We start from the raw sequence: 17220 nt of genomic DNA, 5'->3' as shown, positions 1-17220 counted from the left end.
TGGTATTGTATTTGTGTGTGGAGTGGTTCTTCACTGTCTGTGTACCCTAAGCAGCTTTCAATTTGCGCACGATTCATTGGTCTTTCCTGTATTTTACCTATTGAAAAAATATATTGTCATTTTCAGAACTACAGTTGAAATATTTCATTCCTAATAGAGAATTTTTTATGTATTTACAAGTCAGACACTTCATACAATCACAGATCTCGCCAATGTTGGATGTGTCTGTTACAGATCCACTTCAGATTCTAATGGCACTCACTAAAAATTGCCCGTTCCATCTCAAATATTTTCGTTTCTGAAGTTGACAAACAGTGGGGAAAAGTGACTTCTCTGTGGAAAAGGGACATACCTTCTTTAGATTCAAGTGATAGTTTTCTTACTAATATTTCAAACATAAAGAAGTATCTACATTCTTCCTCTCTACAAGAAACACATCTTAAATTTCTTCATAGAGCGTACATTGCGCCTAATCAGAGAGCACATATGGTCCCAGAAGATTCTGGCTGTTGTCTTAAATGTAAAATATGCAAGGCAGTTTTGTTTCATAATTTCTGGACATGCAACAAGGTCTCAAGATTTTGGCATAAAGTTGTAGAATATATAAATCAAACATTTGGGATTAAAGTCAGAAAAGAACCCAAAGCTTGTTTATTTCTTGATTTTGGAGATTGGTTCCTTGGCCCAGAGAAAAAAAGAATCACTTTGGTGATTTCTATTATTTTAGTTATAGCCAAAAAGCAAATCCTCATACACTGGATTAAAAAAAGTGCACCTTTATTATCTGCAATTAAAAATATGCTACTTAGGATCTTGTATTTTGAACGAAGAGCCACCTTACCAGATGTTGAAGAGGGGGTGTAAAAATTTGCCAAGAAATGGGAAATATTCATTGAGAGTTTGGATAGCGACACACAAATATTCATCTATAAACTGTTTGAAACGACTTCATGGTTTTCATTTAGACAATTAACAATTGCCCCTTAAGGAGACTCGACTCCTCTGTCCTTTCTTTTTATTTTTTATTTTAATTCTATATCGGCTTATATTAAAAAAAAAAAAAAAAAATTGAATAAATATAGACCCTAAAGATCTATAAACTTTTAAAAACTCGTCTTGTCTTGTCATTCCCCCAACCTCATTTCTCCTTCCCACTTTTTTTCCTTTGTGTTTGATGTAATCTAGAAATTGATAGTTAATATTTCTCTCTGTTTCTGAAATTAAACTTAAAAATATTTGTTATATAGGAATATTACTTAAATATATTTGTATTTTCATTACTCTTTCCTAATTTGTAATTAATGTGAAAAAAACAATAAATATGTTTCTCACATTGTACCTACACACAGAATAATCCAGGAGGTTGTTTCGGAGAGCATTTATAAGCAAATATTCATATTAAGTCAGTAATTATTTGATAGACAAAGTAGTGACACATACCTGGGTGCACCTTTTAATCTGCACAGAAAAGCCACAGTCCATAGTAAATAAATAATTGGAGAGTTCTAACCTTATATGCATAACATACATCATGTAGTCTTCATTATCCACACTGTACAATTTATTAAAGTCAAATCTTAGAGTTCCCTGAGGCTTTGAGCTGAGCGAAGTTGACAGCAACATTCAGAGGAGTATCTAACCATCTAAGACAGTGCATCAGCACTAGGCTATACTTTTGACTTTTTATACTACGCTCGCCACCTATTCTATACTCCCTCTATGGGGGTCATGGACCCCCACGAGGGAGAATAGCCGGTGGCCAGCAGGAACCCGTCAGTCGGTGTTTTAACAGTCGGGATCTCGACGTCGGGTAAATGACTGTCGGGATACCGACCGTCAGGACCGTCAGGACCCCGTATTTCATGGAGTTGGTTAATGCAGATAACTCATTTGTGGGGGCACGCTAAAGGTATATATGCGATTGATCAAAAAGTGTGGTGAAAAATATCAAGTCCTAAATAAAACGTAACTGTTAATACAAGATTAAAAGACTAAACACCCCTATGTTACAGGCTGAGGTATAATTGCATCCTGATTATGCCTGAAAAGAAATCGTAACTGGTACAACAAATAAATAACCCGCTCAGCAATTATCAGACTGCAACTGGAAATTAGTTTATAATAAGTATCCAGTAAGATATGATTTCAAATTGACTTATTTAGTTAGTAAGTGAGTGAGTATAAAGTCTGAGTGCTAAAGTTGCACTATTAATTGTTCTAGAAATTGGGTTTCTGGGCTAAGGACATGAATTCAGTAACATTACATAGAAATCTCAGCAAGAATGTGGAATTGCACAAGCACTGTGGAGGTTAGACCATATATTTTAGAAATTATTATTTTAACAATTATTAACAGACAGCTAAAAAAGAGAATATAATGGTTGCAAATGACTTATGTCTCACATTGTTTCTGCTTTCAAACCATCATAATGAATTAGCGGATGATAGATGAGAGAACAAGGGAGAGACACCGCAGGAGAAGTGAAAGATTTGGCCAAAGAGAAATCCTGCTGCTCCTGTTGCCAGGCTTAAGTGATCACTGGTACTAGATGAGCAGAACAGTTAAAAAATGTCCTGGTTCAGGGGATGAGAGGGGATTTAAATAGATGATTGTATAGACAGGTGTGTTGATTGCCCCTTAATTGGGGTATAATTGGTAGTGTTTATGTATTTTTTTAGATAAGTGCAAAAAAAAAATTGCACTTATCTAAAAAAAAACATAAACACTACCAATTGATACTTTACACCACACTTTTTGATCAATAAGCATATATATACCTTTATCATGCCCCCACAAATTAGTTTTCTTTTTCTCTGTATAACCTATGTTATCCCCGACTCTGGGGAGCACCTCCAACCTCCTATAATAGAACACTGACGGTTGTCAGATTATAAATTGAGGATTTAGACTAACCAAATGTATTCCTCCTAATTATTACAATACAAATATTTACAATCGTGGTAGAACATCCAGTGCGGGAGACAACCAAAAACCACCTATTTCATTTCATTTCAACTATGCACTGACTAGGCTAATTCACTATGGATTCTGACAGGGATCACCGAAGGGGGGAGTTTTCACTTCCCCACTCCAGCAGCCTTGGTAAAGAAATGAATGAAGAAGAGCTATAATGGCATGATACTGTATAATACATCTCCCCCTCTGTGTCTGTCAAAGACCTTAAATAGTATCTCCCCTATAAGCAGTCAATGGTACATTCAGGGTTTAAAGTGAGGGGGAATGGGTGGAACTGAGTTCCACCACCTCTAAAGTAGGGGTAACTGAGTTCCACCCTTATTACAGCCCTGAACCGTAAAACCAATAGAAAATCACCTTGAAAAAGCCCTAAGAGCGAAACGCGTTGGTATTGCGGAGCCTAGACACCCACCATTGGAACCCAGACTCAGCCTTCCCACTGTGACCGGACCAGCTTCCAGAGCAAATCCCAGTAACCGTACACAACCAGGACATTGTACCAACAAACCAGGTCGAGCCCTATACCATCAGGGGCTCCCTGGGCTGGAGGATAAAATCACTCCTAAACAGTCCTACCACTATAAGCAGCACTACTGTGGAAATTATGTGTAGAAGGGGCACTACTATGTGGTGTAATATGAATCAGGGGCACTATTATTTGGTATAATGTGTATGTGATTTTGCTAATTTGTGTTGTAATTTTAATTGGAGATACTATTGTGTGACCACATCCCTTCATTGTGGGACCATTATCTCTTTAAGGGAGGTATGGCACAAATTCCCTGGCACTGGTCTGGGCTCTGCCTAATGAGGGGGGTGGTTCAGTGTTAGGGGATAGGAGTACCATCACTTCTCCAGGACCACTTTAAGCCCTGGGTACAGTAGTTGTATAAGTCTGATCTACCTACAAAACTAATGGTGTGTACACACAGTCAGATGTGCCTTAAGATGCGATCCACGATCCGATCGGTATCGGATCGCAAGGCACATCCAATTTGCATACAAGTCTGACTATATAGTGCAGATCTGCACTATATTGTCAAGGCAGACAAGACTTTCTGTCTTGCGATACGTGAACGCGCATCGGGATCGGATCGGGATCGCAAGGGTTAAAACCCTTGCGATCTGCATCCACAGATCTGCACTATATAGTCTTGCCTGCCCTATCTGGCTGCCAATATGTGCTCACACGGGAGCGCGCATCGGCAGCACATCTGGCTCGCAAGCCCTAAAAAAGCATGCAATTTGCATGCAATATGGCTTCCGATGTTCCCTATATTGGGAACATCGGAAGCCAAATCTTACCGTCTGTACACACTATAACTGTGAAACTTGGCAGGTTTCCAGACTCCTACACTGTACTAGGCTAGCGTGCGCTCAATGTGCTTAATCTGTGTAACTGTACTAAGGTACGTTATCGGTGAAATAGCGGGGGGTTTTTTGCGCTGCAGTAGCGTCCCAGTCACAAACAGCGGGTGTAGTCGCAAACTGCGTCTAGTTGGCCGCAGTCAGAATTTGAATCCCAGTCACAGTTGCGTTCCAGTCACGAACACACTTTCCACGCCACCCCGAAGCGTGGCAAGCGCAGCGAGACCCACGAGGGGACGCGGTACGCATCCGACCGACCTTTTCATATCCCCACTATCCACGTCGGCATGGAGATGATTTTATATAGTGTGGCGAGCCTGAAGCGTGGTGAGCCCCGCGAGTGGACGCGGAATACATGTGAAGTAATCCGCGTGCGCTTGCCACGCTTCGGGCTCAGTGGCTCGCTGCGCTTTCCACACTATATAAAATCGACTCCACCCTGACATGTATAGTGGGGGTATGAAAAGGTAAGTCGGATGTGTACTGCTGCGCTCGCCACGCTTCGGGGTGGCGTGGAAAGTGTGTTTGTGACTGGAACGCAACTGTGACTGGGATTCAAATTCTGACTGCGGCCAACTAGACGCAGTTTGCGACTACAGCCGCTGTTTGTGACTGTGACGCTACTGCAGCACAAAAAAATAAACACGCTATTTCACCGATAACGTAGCTTAGTACAGTTACCGAGGGGGCAACAGATTAAGCACAGAGTCTGGAAAGCAGCCAAGTTTCACATTTAAAGTAAACACTGACTCAGGACGTGGACTCTGGCATGCTGCCAATTTTCAAAGAACTGTAAGGGGCATACACAGGTAGATATCTGTGCTAAGCAATTTTGCTGGTGTCAAGATCTCCCATGGAGAGCACATACACACACAGAGATTTGTGCTAAGCAATTTTGCTAAGCAAAAAAAGGCCGGGTAGTGGTTCAGAATGAGAGATTGCGATCAGTATCTCTCATTCTGTACACATAGAGAGATTTGCAGTAATTTGCTAAGCAATCTGACTAGATTTTGACTGCATGCACTGACTTAGTTAGCAAGAGATATTTAATCTCTCGGAGCATACACACAGAGAGATCTGTGCTTACTTTCTAAGCAATCTAGTCAGATTGCTTAGAAAATAGCACACATTTGCTCCGTGTGTACACCCCTTAAACACAGCTGTCTGGATTAATAAACAAACACTGGCGCCAAGAAACTACACAAGTACCAATTGTTTTTATGCCATCAGTTGCAAGGGGGTGCAGCCTGTTGTAACTAAAATAATACATTTACAATGTGGCTGATTTATCACTGATTTATCTGAGGAAGCAAATATGATAAATCGCATCTGAAGAAGCATATATGATAAACCGCATCTGAGGAAGCAGATATGATAAAACGGATCTGAAGAAGCGAATATGATAAAATCAGAGCTGATATGCAATCAGATAAATGATTAAATCACACAAATATCAATTATCACATGCAGGGACAGAACTTGAGAGTAAGCTTTGTTCCTGCGATGTCACTCCGCAGCCATATATAGAGTATTTTTCACCAAGAATACCCCTACCATGAGCTGCTCATGTGGTTCCGCCAACATTGCCACATCTACGACCACCACAGGTTCTCCCCATCGCAACTCCTCTGCTCCTTGGTTATACCCGCCTACCCAGTGCCATAGCTACATATGTGGCAGACCCTGCAGCGGCTTAGGGGAGCGGTGCTGGCTGAACTGAGAGGCGACCCAGGCAGCAGTGAGCGATGAGCTGGTCCCGCCCTGTACATAGCTATTGAACGGGGACCCAGTGCAGTGCATATTGAACAAGTGGGTCCCCGTCCCGTGCATATGTAATGAATGGGACCCACTCATTACATATGCATGGGGCAGGGACCCGCTCGTTCAGTATGCACTGCACTGGGTCCCCGCTCATTAGATATGCATGGAGCAGGACCAGCTCAGGGCTCACTGCTGCCTGGTTTGCCTATCAGCTCAGCCAGTCCATCGCCTCGCCCCTTCGGGCAGGGGGGGCGCCAGAATATTTTTGGGCAGGGGGAGAAAAATTTGTAGCTACACCACTGCGCCTACCCCAAGAATAGCTGATCGTAGCAGCTGCAGCACTATCCGTCATTTGGGTTTCCTGCTGCTGTGACCTGCTGGTTCTGTAAAGTGAAATGCGGCTTTGCAGCATTACTTTACTGCATTGATGATCAAAAGAGCAGTGCAGAGCATAGGCGAATCTAGAATTATGGTAATGGGTGGTCCCAGATGTAGACATAATAGCAGGGGGACCTTTGCGCGGCATAGCCGCGCGGCAAAAAGTGGGCATGGCCTCATGGGAAGGAGGCGTGGCATCACAAAAAGGGGTGTGGTATAACACTTAAGACCATACACAGTAATGCCAATTACACATTTTAGCAAACTCCGTAATACCCATTACACATAAAGCCACACACCATAATGCCAATTACACATAAGGCCACACACCATAATGCCCATTACACATTGTGCCACACATCATGATGCCCATTACATACTATATAACAAACCGTAATGCCCATTACATATTTGCCACATAAGTGCTGCTTACCTACGTGCTCATTGCTAGGGAGTTCTTGCTTGATGGCACCATAGTACCCATTACACATGATGCCGCACACCATAGTACCCATTACACATGATGCCGCACACCATAGTACCCATTACACATGATGCCGCACACCATAGTACCCATTACACATGATGCTGCACACCATAGTACCCATTACACATAATGCCGCGCACCATAGTACCCATTACACATGATGCTGCACACATAATGTCCCTTACACATGATGCTGCACACATAATGCCCCTTACACATGATGCTGCACACATAATGCCTCTTACACATGATGCTGCACACCGTAATGCCCCTTACACATTAAGCCACACATTATGCTTAATGCCCCCACATACCGCCACTTGTAGCGTCCCTTAAGCAATGCCCCCAAAAGTGCCACTTGTGAGGATACGGGATCGTCAATCACTCAGACACCGAGCAGATGAAACCAAAATATCGGTTTATTTTCCAAAGCACACACAGGTAGACAAACACAGGAACAAGAGGCAAAATGTAGCATATAAACGTTATCGGGTAGCAGTCCAAAATGGCAGTCCTTGTAGCAGCAGTTCCCAATCACAAAACTATCACTTATTCCACACCGCAGTGATAGCCAAAACCTGTGTAAATCCACACAGCACCGGACGCTCCATCCCAGAGCTTAGTAGGATGCCCCCTTCCCGGGCAAACGATGTGTTCCACAAGATCCAGTGGAGGGTATGACCCCTGAGACAGGATTGCGACTAACATAAGGAGCTGGCATGTGTACAAGTCATTTTAAAACCTTCTAAATTCCCACGGTGCACAAACCAAAAGTGGGCTTGCAGTGGATCTTGATTGGTGGATTCAAGAGTCAGGTATATCCCACCTGTCCATCTGCTGCTGCTGCTCCCCCCCTGCTGGGTCAGGCTCCAAAGAGTCTACTAGAGTCCAGCGATATGCAAAGGGGTGTCAATAAGGAGGAACAACCACAAGCTTATTATGTTATATGCTGATCACCCCCTGTGAAGATTGTCCCTCAGCTATCACCCTCCTGTAAATAGCAGGAACAATAGTATGGTAATTGGACATAACATTTTGGTGAAATCATACACTGTTCTTTCATGGGTATTTCCTGTCCGACCATATTTGGGTAACATACAGTCTAATACTATGGTACACACAGATATGGGGAATAGAAACATCTGCAGAGAACAAGAGGGCTAAAATGTACATTAATTACTGTGGAGTTCTACAGCCTAATACTATATGATCTGGAAATACACACACATATATGGGGAACCGACATATCTATAGAGTACGAGAGGGTACAGACTGACTAAAGTGTACATTCATCACTACAAATAATAAAATATCATAATTACAGTCTCACTGTCAGTCTGCTAACCTCACATTCCTTCCCCTACATCTTTAGTCACTGTACCAGTTGTTCCTGCAACCTGGAGCAGTGTGATTCAGAGCAGAGAATCTGGGCTAGAGGTGCACCGCCTGAGTCCCACAGTGTGACATCATACCAAACCCATCTTGTAAGAGGCGGCTGGTTTGCAGAACCAGCAAGTGCAATATTACAATATAAGTTATGCATGTTAACTAACAAGTGAGTTAGCAATTCCCCGTCTTCAAATGATGGGTACCCCCCCTCTGCAACATCGTAAACTTTTACACCGGGCACACCTATAGGGTGTGCTAATACTTTTGCCTCTGGCACAATGGGGCAGGGAGCAGTTTCCACCTCCCCCTCTAGCCCAAGGAACATCTGCCAAACGGCAGCCCAATATCGGGGCTCTGGCCCTGGCACTTCCGCCCCTCTGTCAAGTCCTTCCTCCCTCAAACCCAAACTAGGGGCATGGCAAATTTCAGTACAGCACTTGGTCTCAATTCCCAGGGCTGAGGAGGGACCCTCCATCAGGAACAATTCCGCTGGTGGCTGCAGGACAGGCCGTATCAGCTCTATCCCCTTCAAAGCCAGTTGCTCACCTGCAGCCACTTCTGCGCACACCTCCTCCTCCTGGATAACCTCCTTCCCCAGCTGAATATGCTGGGCAGCCTGAGACAAGACGTCATCTGCGACTGGTATTCTTGTGGCCTGGATGTTGGCGAATACTCCTCTAACCACGGTGATCTCCTCTTGGACGCAGTCCTCATAGATCCCCTGGCAGCAGGATAATAGCTCTTCATCTTCCATCTCAGCAAAAGGGAATCTGTAGTGCAGCTCCTCCTGGGGTGCCTGGCTAACGGGCCCCACTTCCTTCACTTTGGGGATAACCTCCCCCAGTATAGAACACTGACCAGCTTCTTCCCTAGGCTGTGGGAGAAGCTGTTGCAGGCGGTGCATTTCATCAGCCACCCTGCGACACTGGTCTCGCCATGCTGGGGTGTCCAGGAGCCTGTGATCAATCGCCTCTTCCTCTGCCACAATAAAGCACTCCTCCAGACACTCCAATTGTTTCCACACACTCAGCGGTGCACCGAAATGGAGGATCCATGCCCGATAATCGGTAAATGCTTTTGTAGGATCCCCCTGATCTTGAAGGATCTGCTGGATGATTTCCCTGCGCGTGCAGGATTGGACGGGTATACCTCGCAGCTGACATTCTGCTATCAGCTCCTCCATACTCATTTCTTCAAGGGCAGTTAGGGGCCCCCCTGACAACGACCCTTCTCTTGTGGTAACAAATAATTCTGTGTCAGACCCCTCGGTTGTCTGCCCAGATTGCAGTAGCCCCCTTCTAGACCTTTCCTCTGGTTCTATCTGGGGCATCAATTTATTCTGGACTTGTCCTTCAGCCTCAGAATATTGTCCTCTTTGTAGCATCTGGGTAACTGTAGCAATCACTTCCTCTGTAAATTCTACAAACTCTGGCTCCCCCAGCAGATTCCACGAGGTGGCCTCACCTTTACAGTGCAGGAATGCATCCCCCAGGTAACACAACTTGTCCTGTATGCTGGATACTCTCCACCCGCTGATCATCTGCTGAGCTTCTTCCCAGTACTCCCAGATATACTGCATTTTTCTGACAATAAATAACAGATCTGGCTTCCCAGCCTGCCGATACACTGAAGAACCTCCATCCCTGAGCTCCTCTGCTCCAGGGGTCTTGAGGCATCGATTTTCTTTCCTTGGAAACATTTTCCCTTTCACAGGAATGACACCTGCTCCCTTGCTGAACTTCACCTTATTGCATTTTCCGTTTCCTTACATATGGTCTGATCCTCTGTTCTCTGTGCTTTCTGTGCTCGATGGTTGGTGTCCGAATGATCCCACTGTCGCTGCCGCCAAATGTGAGGATACGGGATCGTCAATCACTCAGACACCGAGCAGATGAAACCAAAATATCGGTTTATTTTCCAAAGCACACACAGGTAGACAAAGACAGGAACAAGAGGCAAAATGTAGCATATAAACGTTATCGGGTAGCAGTCCAAAATGGCAGTCCTTGTAGCAGCAGTTCCCAATCACAAAACTATCACTTATTCCACACCGCAGTGATAGCCAAAACCTGTGTAAATCCACACAGCACCGGACGCTCCACACCAGAGCTTAGTAGGATGCCCCCTTCCCGGGCAAACGATGTGTTCTACAAGATCCAGTGGAGGGTATGACCCCTGAGACAGGATTGCGACTAACATAAGTAGCTGGCATGTGTACAAGTTATTTTAAAACCTTCTAAATTCCCACGGTGCACAAACCAAAAGTGGGCTTGCAGTGGATCTTGATTGGTGGATTCAAGAGTCAGGTATATCCCACCTGTCCATCTGCTGCTGCTGCCCCCCCCTGCTGGGTCAGGCTCCAAAGAGTCTACTAGAGTCCAGAGATATGCAAAGGGGTGTCAATAAGGAGGAACAACCACAAGCTGATTACGTTATATGCTGATCACCCCCTGTGAAGATTGTCCCTCAGCTATCACCCTCCTGTAAATAGCAGGAACAATAGTATGGTAATTGGACATAACATTTTGGTGAAATCATACACTGTTCTTTCATGGGTATTTCCTGTCCGACCATATTTGGGTAACATACAGTCTAATACTATGGTACACACAGATATGGGGAATAGAAACATCTGCAGAGAACAAGAGGGCTAAAATGTACATTAATTACTGTGGAGTTCTACAGCCTAATACTATATGATCTGGAAATACACACACATATATGGGGAACCGACATATCTATAGAGTACGAGAGGGTACATACTGACTAAAGTGTACATTCATCACTACAAATAATAAAATATCATAATTACAGTCTCACTGTCAGTCTGCTCACCTCACACCACTTACTGTAAATTTTTATATGAGCCTTCGCTGCTGCTGCAGGGAGAGATGGAGAGCGGTGCAGCTGCTTCTATGGGGAGAGGAGCAGAGTGCAGCGCAGAGCACGCTTCCACTCCCCTCCTGGTGTCCCCTCTAGCCGAGAGGACATTTGAAATATTGTGCGCGCTGTTGTTGTGCGTGACGTCGGGGGGCACGCAGGGCGCCGGCACAAAGGGGGGGGGGGTCGGGCTGAGGTGAAAGCGGGGAGAAGAATTGGAGCGGAAGCTGCAGGGGTGACAGTCATTGACAGCTGGGCAGAGAGCAGGGGGCTGCCCGGCTGTATTCAGAGCACTGCAGGTCACGGCTGTTTGAAATAATACCCCTTTCACAACAGAAAATGCAGGGATTTACCCGAGAATATGGTCCCAGGATCATGCAGGGACATTCCCAGGCTGACCCCTTATACACCAGTCTAGTCCCTGCATTTTCTGGTGTGAGGGGGAGAGACAACCACTCCCCTCTCCCTACCCCCCTTTAACCTTACAGCTATATCTTCGGAACCAACTGATCCATTTAAATGAGACCAGTATCATATTGAAGAACTTTTGAGTTGGCTTCGAATGATTTTGGTCCCGTGAAACTGGGCTGTTTGGTTCCAGAGAAATCTCCCCTCAAAGAACATAAACAGTCATAAAATTTAATAAATAAATAATAATAAAAAAAAAAACGGTTTAACCTCAATATCCCTGGAACCAATTAACCCATATGGGTCCAGCCTGGTATCAGATTGAAGGCCCAGCGATTTGGGTTCGACTGAGATCAACCTCAAGCTTCAGTGATGCCGAAGGGGGAACTGGCAGCCGTTGAACTGGGTGGGGGTTGGAATTAGCGGGTCCCATGTTATCCTATAGGGAAAACGTTCCAGCTTTGCTTGGCAGTATCTCCGGTTCCCAAGGGGCTAGAGACACGAGGCTCGGCTCGTTGGAAAGCCCCATCCCTCAGCTACAAAATGGTCCTGTGCACCCCCGGACCACCCCCTAGATTTGCCTATGGTGCAGAGCCCTAATGACTGGCAGTCCTCACTGGAGCACTGATCTCTGGGAAGGTGTGTATACGTTTTTTTGTTTTGTTTTGACATAGTGATGAGCTTGTGAAAACACTCCTTTTTACATTGTTTTAGCAAAAAATAATGTTAAATCATCCCCTATGTTTCCTGAAGCTATAACAAAGCTGAACAATGTGCATTAGCTCACTTGCTGCGCTGCAGTAATGGTAGGGTTAACTGCTGAAAGCACAATCCCTGTGCTGTTTCTGTTATGTGAAAAGTCTTATCCAGAATCTGGCTTCAACCCAAATCCTTATCCCAATATGTGAGCTCCTCTTTCTTCTGCCTCCTCCTGCTATTGGTAGGTTGTAAAGCTCTCCCCCTCTAGCTATGGCTGGCAATCCTGTCAGTCATTTCTGCCCCTTTGGACTAGTTTCAAATGGCCTGTGCATTGAAGCTACAGCTGCTCGTCTACACACAGCTGCGGGCTCCTGCTTCATGTTCCCTGCTACCTCAAGCTGCTACATCAGGGTTTAGCAGTTTTTCTTCTGCAGCTGAGGTAAGTGAGAGACCAAGAGAGGCAATAAACTAATCCCACTTTATACAGTGCCCTCTGCAATCTCCACACTAGGCTTCTCCAGCTCAGTTCTCAGTGCTTCAGTTACAGGTCCTGACATTGTGACAGATAACCCACTACTTGTGGACCTCTCCTCCACTCTCAAGATTAGGGCCGGTTATCAACCATCGATAATTAGAAAACATTGATGGTTGCCAACAGATACTAACTAGTTTTTCCATCGAAGGCCGGGCACAGATGATTTTCTGAAATCAATCTTTGCCATGGGTCAGATTTTTTATGTTTGCAGACCCAGTGCTGCATCTGCTGTGCAAGACTGAAACACTGTCAGCTAGGCCAGCAGCCCTCTGCATCGCCCCGGCTCACACACACATACAGTGCATACAGTGAGGAGGTTATTCTGGTTTGATCACTGCGAAGGTTTGCTACTGTGCATGCGCATAAACATTTATGCTCATATGCAGGCTCTGTTTGCGAACAGACGCTGCGACTTGGTTAGTCATCGGCCCACGGAGCATGGGGACGGGGGGGCAGTGGGTACGGGACCCGCCCATGGGAATGCCCAGCGTTTTATGGGCATCTCCATGAAAAAGCTGGTCGTTCCCATGGTATTTCGGCCATGATGCAGGTGCAGGGGGCGGGCAGCTGATGTCACCTGATGTCAGCTGCCCGTCCTCTTCCCGTAGCAGGGTGCCGCAAATCTGAGTCACCAGAGAGTGACTTAAATTTGCAAGCCCTTTAGAAATCATTCCATGGCCAGTGACCATCAGCAATGTACATGCAAAACATCCATTTGCATGCGTGTGGGGATATTTGCTGTGCGGGGGGGGGGGGGCATTTGTGCTGGTGGCGTTCAGTTGACTTGCAAAGCTGAGAATTTCGCAGCTTTGTGAGTCAACCAGAATGACCTCCTGAGTGTGTGTCCAGGTGGGCTGGCCTGCCTTGCTGGCTTCACTTAGCTGTCAGTCAGCAGATCAGCTCTGCCTCCAAGTCACATTAAGCAGTGAGTGGGAAATGTATGAAGCAGTGATACGTGTGGAGAAGTCTGTCAGTGGAGACGTTGCCCATGACTGTCAATCAGTTGCTACATATCATTTTATAGATTACACTTGATAAATGTTACCCATGCTTGTCTACTTTTTAAATTAGTTTCAGGGAGATTCCAGGTGGCAGCAGAATGTGCCGCACAAAGGCGTTGAGGGGTTTGTCATGCTCCACCCAAAGGGCATGTCTAGTTCCATCTATTGTCATTCAGGAGTCTGCCCTGCCATGTCAGGTGTAAACTATAGTCAGGGCTGCCAAGGGGTGGGGGGAGCAGGTACTAATTACCCAGGCCCGGGCTTGCTGAATAGGCCCTGCTCCGACCCCCCTTCCCCCTCCGTCCCTCCCGGGACTGTGGGTGTGTGCTGATGCTGCCACTGCTGCTGCTTAGGGAGGGGGACAATGACATACCCGTCTCGACTTTAGATAGTTTTTTCACACACTCGAAACATTAATCATGGTAGGTGGCCACACCTCCCATACTTAGGCCATCCAAAACATTTTTTACCGGGGCACGACATACCTCTCGGCTGCCCTGACTATAGTACTATAATAAACACAAAAGAAAAAAAGTAAGCACACTACAGCAATTATATAGGTGCAGTATATATTTTATTTATTTATTAACAGTTTCTTATATAGCACACACATATTCCACAGCGCTTTACAGAGAATATTTGAACATTCACATCAGTCCCTGCCCCAGTGGAGCTTACAATCTATATTCCCTACCACATTTACACGCACACACATTCTAGGGTGAATTTTGTTGGGAGCCAATTAACCTACCAGTATATTTTTGGATTGTGGGAGGAAACTGGAGTACCTGGAGGAAACCCACACAAGCACAGGGAGAATATACAAGCTCTGCACAGTTAGATTCAAGGTGGGAATCGAACCCATGACCTCAGCGCAGTGAGGCAGTAATGCTAACCATTACACCATCCGTGTTGCCCACAGATGGGGTAATGGTATATACTGTATACATGTATATATGAATTGCAGGATTCGGTATGAAATCACGACAGTCAAAATTCCGATAGGGTCAAAATCCCGAATGGGTCATAATACCGACAAGGACAAAATCATGACATTTAAAATACCGACAAGGACAAAATCTCGACATGGTCAAAATACTGACATATAGAATGTGCAGGTGAAGCTGTCAACATGGCTTTGGGTCGACAGGTCGCGAGGTCGAATTGGGTTTTTTGACCCGAATGTCAACACAGTCGACATGGGCACAGTTGGAGGTGAGCCGCAGGCCCTCGCATCGCTCGCAATGCTTCGGGCACGGTGCCTCGCTGTGCTCGGCACACTATTTTATTCTCCCACCACGCCCTAGTTGATGGAAGGGCATGAAATACCGCCTGTCGGCATATGTCAGGTCAAAAAACAGTGAAAATACCCATGTCGACCTGTCGACCCAAAGTCATGTTAACAGTTTCACCTGTACATTCTATATGTCAGTATTTTGACCTTGTCGGGATTTTAAATGTGGGGATTTTGTCCTTGTCAGGATTTTGTCCTTGTCGGTATTATGACCCATTTGGGATTTTGACCGTCAGGATTTTGACTGCATCCCGAATTGCATTCACTGGATAAAAATGAAGTCTGTGTCTTTATTTTGTGGCAAGTAAACAGCTCAGCAGACAAGGTTACAGCATTGCAGAGTTTTCCACAGATTTCACAGTCAGGGTAAACACCAAAGCACCTAACGTAATATTACATTACCAGCCTTTCATCCAGCTACTTTTTCAGCATTGGGAGCAATGACCTCCTGTCCCTGACACACCTATACCATGACGCCATAGGTGCTGCTAATCAGCCAAACCTTGAACATATCAATTTAGGAAACCTGGACTGGATCTAATTTTCCTGTTGCTGCTCTAAAACTTGGACTGGATCTTGCACATTACCCTGATGTGAAAATATGCTGTCCCTGCCACATCCCTCCCCCCTTAGCTTCAACTACACTGCTACACTGGTGAAGCCAAGATTTTTTCAGGCAAGCTCCCTGCCCACATATACTTGTGTTATCCACCCAGATACACAGCCCTACACTACTTTCCAGTGGTCACCCACCTTGTCCTCCCCCCCCCTCCCCCAGCTTTACCATAGGGTTACTTGGGAGATTGGGACCTACATACCTCTTGGAAAGGGCATCCGCATTGAGGTGCTATTTCCCAGGACAATGCCGCACCTCAAACTTAAATGGCTGTAAGGCCAAAAATGGACGGGCCACACAAGCATTAACTCTTTGTTCTTGTGCATCCATTGCAAGGGCACATGGTCTGTGATGTATAAAACTCTCAACTGAACAAATAATACTAATAACTCCGCTGCCCACTTAATATTATAATAATATTACTAATATTTCCTGTGGGGCCAGAGCAACTTGTTCATAGCTCTCTGGAAGGTTGCTGTGGCACCATGTAAACCAAATGGCAGCACTTGATACTGGAATAAGCCCTCTGTGTTAGAGAAGTCCATGTTTGCTTTAGCACCTTCAGTCAAAGGAATCTTCCAATACCCTTTTGTTAAATCGAGAGTGGTAAGACCCTGGCTCTTTGCTAAATTTTCCATGAGCTCATCAACCCAGGTAATAGGGTACGAATAAAAGCAAGAGACATGATTTAACTTACAAAAGTTATTGCAGAACCTTAAAGCACCTGAAGGCTAAGACCATGGGGTTATTCCTCTGGTGGTACATCCTCTGGGTATCTGGTGGCACAATCCGCTACCACTACTATGTATTGATTTTTCCACTGGCCCTATCAGATCAATTCCAGTTCTCTCAAAAGGCACAGGGTCCTGTCTTCTGACATACTTCGCATTCCTGGAAATACTTTTTGACTGCTGCCTGGATGCGCGGCCAAAATAATGTCAATTGTATGCATTGGAGAGTTTTCTCCTCCAATAAAGGGCCACCTCATAGATGTGTGTGTGCAGCTCCTCATACCATCTGCCCGAGTTTTGGGGGAACTAACAGCTGTTCTACCCTATTCCCCTGTAAAGTAGTCACACAATATAGAAACTCGTTTTTCAAAACAAGATATGGTGCACCCTCTGTTGGCAAAGCATCGTCCACCCTACCATTAACCACTTTCACAGTTTCTCAGGCATCACCCAGATCTTTATCATCCCACTGGTCTCGCCCAAAGTCCTGCAATGATACTTTCTCACCAACAGGCTTCCAGTGAACATCAGTCTCTTTTTCCTCAGGTGATTCAGTGGCTGCAGTAGCTCTCCTGAACTCTAAGCTTTTGGTTCTCTGGCTCCTGAGACACCACAACTGCTGACTGTTTGCTAAGGTAATGGCAAGTAACCAGCTTTAGCAGAAATGGAAAGTTATGGCCCAGTATCAGCTTGTAA

The 17220-nt window shown here is 45.3% G+C and overlaps 1 protein-coding gene across 3 annotated transcripts in view; it reads left to right on the top strand.

The window, feature by feature from the left end:
- Positions 1 to 12641: 12641 nt before the first annotated feature.
- The window catches only part of LOC146057718 (retinol dehydrogenase 7-like), a 41589-nt gene continuing 37010 nt past the window's right edge, over positions 12642 to 17220 (top strand). The window contains exons 1-2 of one of the 3 annotated variants that reach the window (XM_083169319.1): positions 12642 to 12786; positions 17071 to 17159. The gene's annotated coding sequence lies outside the window, so the exon portion shown is untranslated. The remainder of the gene's footprint in view (positions 12787 to 17070; positions 17160 to 17220) is intronic. The other 2 variants (XM_083169320.1, XM_083169321.1) reach the window with 2 other exon arrangements.

The sequence above is a fragment of the Crinia signifera genome, chromosome 2 (genome assembly GCF_055691185.1).
Source record: "Crinia signifera chromosome 2, ASM5569118v1, whole genome shotgun sequence".
In the NCBI taxonomy this organism is placed as follows: Eukaryota; Metazoa; Chordata; class Amphibia; order Anura; family Myobatrachidae; genus Crinia; species Crinia signifera.
This window is presented reverse-complemented; position numbering and strand designations above follow the sequence as displayed.